Here is a 6,833-nt window from a genome sequence, read left to right as displayed (position 1 = left end):
AATGGGTGAGGCTAAGAGTTCCGTATGTAAGAGTGCCTTTTTATTCTTTGTTTGCTTTTATAACACTTTCACTGTGTAATTGGCTTTTGTAAATTTGCTGAATTCTTCAGGCGAGTATCACTGTTCACACACTACTAAATCGCTGCAGTATTTCGGTATGATAGGGCAAGGTCACTGGGTGCCTGGGAAATCTGATCTGTTGGCAGGCCAGATAAACTGAATCACGATGGCCCAAGGAACATTAATTTAGTGACAGCAACAAAAGCAGAAAGCCCAAGCTGTGTTTTAATGGAGGATGTTTTGTTTTCAGAGCTACTTTTGGATTTTGCAGGGACCGGAGAAAGGTGGCATCAGTGTACCCCTAGTTTAGCGCGGAGGGGCAGAGCACATGTTCATGTGTCACAGGACATACTTCTTATTACATTGCTGCCTCGTTTGGATGAGGGCCGAGTGTGCCCATCATCACTGAATCCGGTGTTGCTTTTCCTCCATGTGCCTACGTTGGCACGTGGTCTTGGAAACGCGGTAACAGGTAACTGCAGGCAGATGCAGGGCACACAGTGTTGAGATTTGCTACAACAAATGAGAACACAAAGTTGGAAATAAGCAATAAAAGAGACTGCAGTGATAGGATCTCCTCGGCAAAGTCATTCTAGGAATGCAGTTGTTATATTCGTTTTCATTCTTTTGTGATCTTAAATCCATGTATTTAACTATGTCACGTACCAATTCAAACATAACTCAGATAAGGTGACCTTATGTGAGGCATGTTTCTGTTTTATTAAAAATGAGATTATTCAATTTTTTCACATTATTTTAAATTCTTATATGTCCTCAACAGTAGCAGGAGATTGTCTTTCGGTCATTAACTGGTAACTCCTCAGAACTACTTCACAAGGGATTGGAAGGCGTAATTCCTCCCCCCTCCACTTTACAACTGGGGAAGAGATACAGACTTGTAACAATTTCATTACACTTCAATTTCTTCCAATTTCCCAGGTTCCCATAATTATAATTATTTTAACTGTGTAATCTACTTTCTCTGTGGTGGGAAAATGGAAATTTGCCTCCTGTGGTGTCTCAAAGAGACTAGCAAGTCTTGAAGCAACCAACAAGCAAGCAAACAAACAAAAACCCATGTCTTTTTGCCTCTTAGGCCCAGGATTTGGGACTCAAAACAATTAAATTTGGGAAGGCTGGGGAGAGGTTGGTTGCTTTGTGGGTGGTGGTTGGGGTTTTATTTGCTCTTTTTTTTTTTTTTTTTCAGAAGCAACTCAAAAAGAGAGGAGGAGGTTTGGATTTTGGCTTCTTCAAATGCTTGGGATAATAATGCTTAGTGGTGGATGCGAAACTCTCATTTCTAGAAGGTGTTTCTTTTCTCTGACTACCAGGGATTAAACAGCAGGATTGTTTGTTTTGTACTTGGAATAGCTGACTGCCTTTGTTCCCATGCTCTCCTTTATTATCCGCAACAATTATGCATGGAAGGGACAAACAAGTTACTAACCCGGTGTATGCACCTGTGTAGGTACCATCTACCATTACATTATATTATAGCTATATTTTGTTACTAACAGGACATCAGAGAAGAGGTAGAATAAAAAATACACTTGTGCACAGCTTTTAATCAAGCCAGAACCCTGAATTCGAGGGTTCCTTCTTCCACACGTCATCTGAGCATTTGTGGTTACACAATTCTTGCAGCCTATCACTGTAATTTCTGCAGATCCTTCGAAGATCTTTGTTCTCATTAGGAGAGGAGTCAGTTCTTTCACACGTACTCCCATCAGCTGCAATTCCTGCATGTTCGGTGGAATTTTGGGTGCAAGAGCAGGGGTCACATCAGTGCTGTGCTGCAGGGGAAATGACTGCCCAGCACCCCTGACTGCGGGAAGCGGCTTCTTGTTGGAGCTTGCAGGGATCAGGACAGACCCTCCCATTGCAGGAGTTACAGCTACACCAAAAATAAGAGGTGCGTTTTCAAGAGGCTAGACGTGTTCTAATTACTGGAAGTCATCAGCGGGATACACCACACGCTGCACTACCGGAAAGGAAACCTTGGGAACCAACCTGCATAGCCGGAGCAGGAGAGTTTACCGAGTGGCATCCAAGGACATCAAAGGGAGGAGAAAGGTAGCGAGTTCAAATCCTGCCATCAAGCTCAGAAGTTCATGTGGGAGAAACTAGGCAAGGGAAGAATGCTGAAATAAGTCAGAAGGGAAGGGAGATTTTACACGATATGAGAATTGGGATGTGAAGCGTAAGATGCGCAGCAGATGGGAATTTGCCTTAGCATGTACAGTTGCATGTTTTAATCAGTTCTGGGCTTTTTTCTTGGAAAATCCCAAATTGCTGAGATTATGAAATGGATTCATGTTTAAGGGTGTGTCAAGTTACTCATCATCGGAGTAGGAGTGAAAGCTTCCTTAGGGTTCTTTCTGAAAACGTTTGCTCATTTTCTATCCAGAGGTGAAAAAGAAGCCACAATCTGTGGAATATGTTCATAAATCATGGTAATTACGAATTCTCTTGGGTTTCAGAAGCACTATTTGTAACCATAGATGTTATTACAAATGAGGTCATCCATATTATAGCAAGGATCTGATCTGCAGCCAAAAAAGTGTGTGAGCACATGAAGCACTGTAGTATTTTCAATTTAACCTTCAAACTACAATCTAGAGGCCAAAGTTAAGCCTGTAGACTCCCTCTGCAATGCCATGGGGAAGGCAGGTCCCTTGACAGGCAGTCCAGGAAGTCTACAGGCTGATGAGGGAGCTGTTGGGAGCCAGCTGATAGCAAACCAGATATGAGGACGGCTCTGAAACCCTGTCCCACACCCCAGGCAGGGCTACAGATGAGATAACTTGAGTTATGTGCCACACTGGATCTAGGACAACTACTGATGGTAGTTAGTTAGGAGTATTATAAATAATTGGGTAGAGCTCACTGTTTTGCAGGGTAGGATGCCCACTTTTAGTGTAACTGCTTAGTGGTTAGAGCTCTTGCCTGGGAAGGACATTTCTAAGCCTTTTTTAAAATGTGATTGCCAATATTAATTCATTCTCACTATGGTTCTGTGCATTGCAGGTGAATTGAGAACATCTACAGCATCACCAAGAGCCTTCTCCTTTCAATCTGCTGAAAACGCCAGCGAGCCACCTCTCCTGATCTCCCATCTTTGGGATATTACACGCTCCCTGTCCTGGGGAGGGCCTCAGGAAAAGGCCAGGTTCTCTCAACACACATGAGGCTGCTCACAACAATGTACTTGCCTTACCACTGCACCCTTTTCCAGATAATGCAACCCATGCATCCCAGGGCAATTCAGAACCTGTGTAACGAGTATTTTGAATGTAACCAGTAGTTCTGCAGGCTCGAGCTCTCCGGGTAGCATGATCATTGCTGTTTTTCTTAATTACACAGAAAGTGCTTAGAATTATGTGGGTGTCTGTGATATTTCCTCAAATGTAAATTAAGCTTTAAAAATATAATAACGAGGTGAGTAATTACAATTTTAGGGGTAGCTGAGTTAAAATACATAGGAGAGTTCTACAACTTGCCCTCAGACAGCCTAGTTCTTAAGCAAGTAAGTGCACTGTCACGATGGATGGCTTCCACAATACCGCTTTGCATACCAGAAATGGGACTCGTCTGGATCCACTGGGCCAGGTTCAAGAAAACTACCTGTAAACCTCCTGCTGGGGCAGCTGCCTGACCCCGGGGGTAGTGAGAATTCCCACCACCTACTTGTTTGTCCTGGCAGCTGCCCAGGTCTCTAAACCAGAGTGCCCAGGTCACTAAACCGTAGTGCCCTGGACTGCCCAGGCCGCAGTGACAGGTAGGGCCAGGCACAAAGCAAAGACGTGTCCATGTTTTGCCTGAAACCCTGGGGAATCCCCCTTGGCTGGGCAGCTCGGAGCCTCATGGCATAGTTCAGCACGGTTTGCAGAGAAACCATGAGAAGAGAAGCAGCAGGGATCGTCATTCCCATAACAGCTTAGTGAGCGTCGTCACCTAGGGAGTGGGAAATCTGAATTTAGTTTCAACTGGGCCTGATGGGATGCAACCTACTCAGGGCTCAGAGTGCTGTAGCCACCAGGCTAAGGCATAATCCAGGGCATTGCATCTTGCATGCCTCCGCCTGAATTCAGACCGTCGGCTGTAAAATGCAGAGGGCTAGGAGATCTAGCAAGACAGTGCATGATTTGCAGTTTGGCAGTCGGGGATGTAGGAGCTCCTTATTTGATGGAGCTTAACTCCTTTGGCTTAAAAGGGGCAGAGACTCTCGGTTAGGTGATCTGAATCAACAGGTACTGGGAGTTGCAATACTTGTGTTGGAGCCCTCCTAAATCCTGCCCTTGGACCTCACTGGGATTAGTCATGCGAAGAAAGTTAAGCAGCCGTAGGTTTGGAGTCAGGGTATGTGAGTGGTTGGAACTGGCCAAGAACAAAGGGCTGCTGATTCACAGAGCTGTGATGCAACCGTGCTTAAAGCACAACCAGCAGGAGCTCTGCGTTAATTTGCCTGCACATCTTCTGATGCCCCCCTGGTGATCTGCTGTGGCTGCTGAGAAGCAAGTAGTAAAATGTGATGTACAGTAAGGGAAGCATATTTTGAAGCAGTTATTCATTTTGGAGGGAGTGTGAGACTGTGTATCTGTTTGATCTCTGTATTTAGAAAAGAATTGTTAATAACAAACCATGACTGGAGGAGCTCGGAATATAGGTTCAACAGATGAGAGGCTGAGCGTTTTCGGGATTGTTTGGTTTTGCACCTTTACTGTGCTAGAAACTGCATACTGTTGAAGAAGGAGCTTTTAAAAGCAGCTTAGCTGACAACAAGGGAAGACAAAATGCTATTCATGAAGGGGCTGGAGTTATCACACTCACCTCATATTCATTTTTGCCATTTGAATGGCTAAACTCATGTTTTTCTCCTTATTTCTTGCAGTTTGAAAATGCTTACTTTCTGTAATGTGTTTTTGCTTTGTATGGCTGTCCTACTGTCCACCTCTTTATATCTAGATATAGGTGTATACATACACATGTACGCCTCTTTTAATGTGTTTTATTATCATTGGCTCCATCTGCTTTCTCACCTGCTTTTGTTTGGTGGAAACTTAACCCAAGCGTGCAGTCAGGAGAACTCCTAAAACACTATCCGGTTTTGCACACAAACTGTACAACCGCTTCTGTGCTACTCTTTAATCCTACCAGGACCAGTGGAGCGCTCAGTTTCCTGGTCACAGGGTGGTTCCAGGGCTGTACTATTATATTTCAACATGTTTTTTCTCGCTGTTTAACTGCCAGCTGAAGAAAGGCACTGGCAGAGCCCTGGTGACAATGACAGCAGCAAGAGCAAAATTTAGTTTGTTCTGGAAAAAATAAAATAAAAATCCAGGCAGAATCACTCTTAATAGTGTTGTTTCTTTGCAGGCTATGGCTTGTAAGTTCTGCCTAGGGCAGGATCTTCCTCATTTGTTTCTAGTTAACTTGGACTTTGTTAAGATGCAGGAGACACAGAGTGACCCCGTTGCTTGAGGACAATCATGAGTCCTTGGATGAGCATGACAATAATTATCCAATATCATTTACAAAACCAAATCGTAAACAAAGCTTAACTAAAACGATAAGGCTTTGTAGATAGAATCACAGGTTTGTGCACGTTATCCAGTATGAAAATAGAGCTGACCCTTCTGTCCTAGACAAACTTGCAGCCTCTGAGTCCACAAGCTTTGTGGTCACCGTAACGCCAGCTTGCTCTCTGTTACATCCGGAGAATAATGGAGAGAACAAGAAAAACCCAGCGCGGCGATGACTAGCAGCACTCTTTTAAATGCAGATTTAGTAAGAACACCTTGGAACACCTTCTTAGCTCAGCGAAATCACTGCCCTCCCACAGAACGCTCACTAGAGCAGAACCAGGACTTTTGTACCCAGAAAGAAATGGCATCTAGATGGTGCAAGAGGCCGTTCATCATGCAGCTATTGCACACCACCTTCAGTGAAATCCTGGCAAACAGCCCTTCGCCCAAGTGGCTGACTTTACCTTTCTCATTTAAAAAAAATGCAGTATTTTTTCTATATCTTAACAAGCTGGTTTGATTTTTTGAAACAAGTGCTTGGAAAAGTTACTCTACCAGATGTCAGGCTCTCTTAACATGAGCTTGGTGTCTGCCAGGGCACAGTCTTACAGCAACCCAACAACCTGACCAGATCAGCCCCGAAACTAAAATGCAGGTGTATTTGCCAGGGCATGCAAAATAATTGCAGGACAGCCTGAAACCAGAGTAAATCACAAATCCAAAATTCAGATCAGATTCTCTGTAAGTCTGCCTAAGTTTTATTATCTGTATCCCTGAACCTGGGCCATGTCTTCAAAAAATCTGGCATGACTTACAGCTTTTGGCTTAACTGGATTAAAAACACAAGTTTAGAATGTTTATATAAATAGTCATTTATTGCCTTCTGGCTTCAGCTGCGTTTTTGGCCACATACAGTTACTAATACAAACGCTCTTTTCAAGCAGAGGTGGAGAAAGCCTGTATGCATGGACCTTAGGAAAAATAAATAAATAAACTTAGAAAATCACCTTTTACTTTAAGTTTTTTTTTTCTTGAAAGTTTGGGGCACTCTCTGTAGGTTTTCAGTACAAAGTGATCTCTGAAGTTAAGCAAGCACATTGAGCTCCCACATACGTAATTACAAATAAAATAAAATAAAATAAAAGAGTTACCTCTTTGTAACTCTTTGTCATGAAATACTTAATATCCAGTGCAGATACTGACCAGTGCTCTGACTTTGCAAGGAGTTGTCTTTATGCATCAGTTTCA

This window comes from Anser cygnoides, chromosome 5 (genome assembly GCF_040182565.1).
Source record: "Anser cygnoides isolate HZ-2024a breed goose chromosome 5, Taihu_goose_T2T_genome, whole genome shotgun sequence".
Taxonomy (NCBI): Eukaryota; Metazoa; Chordata; class Aves; order Anseriformes; family Anatidae; genus Anser; species Anser cygnoides.
Note: the sequence above shows the minus strand (reverse complement) of the source record.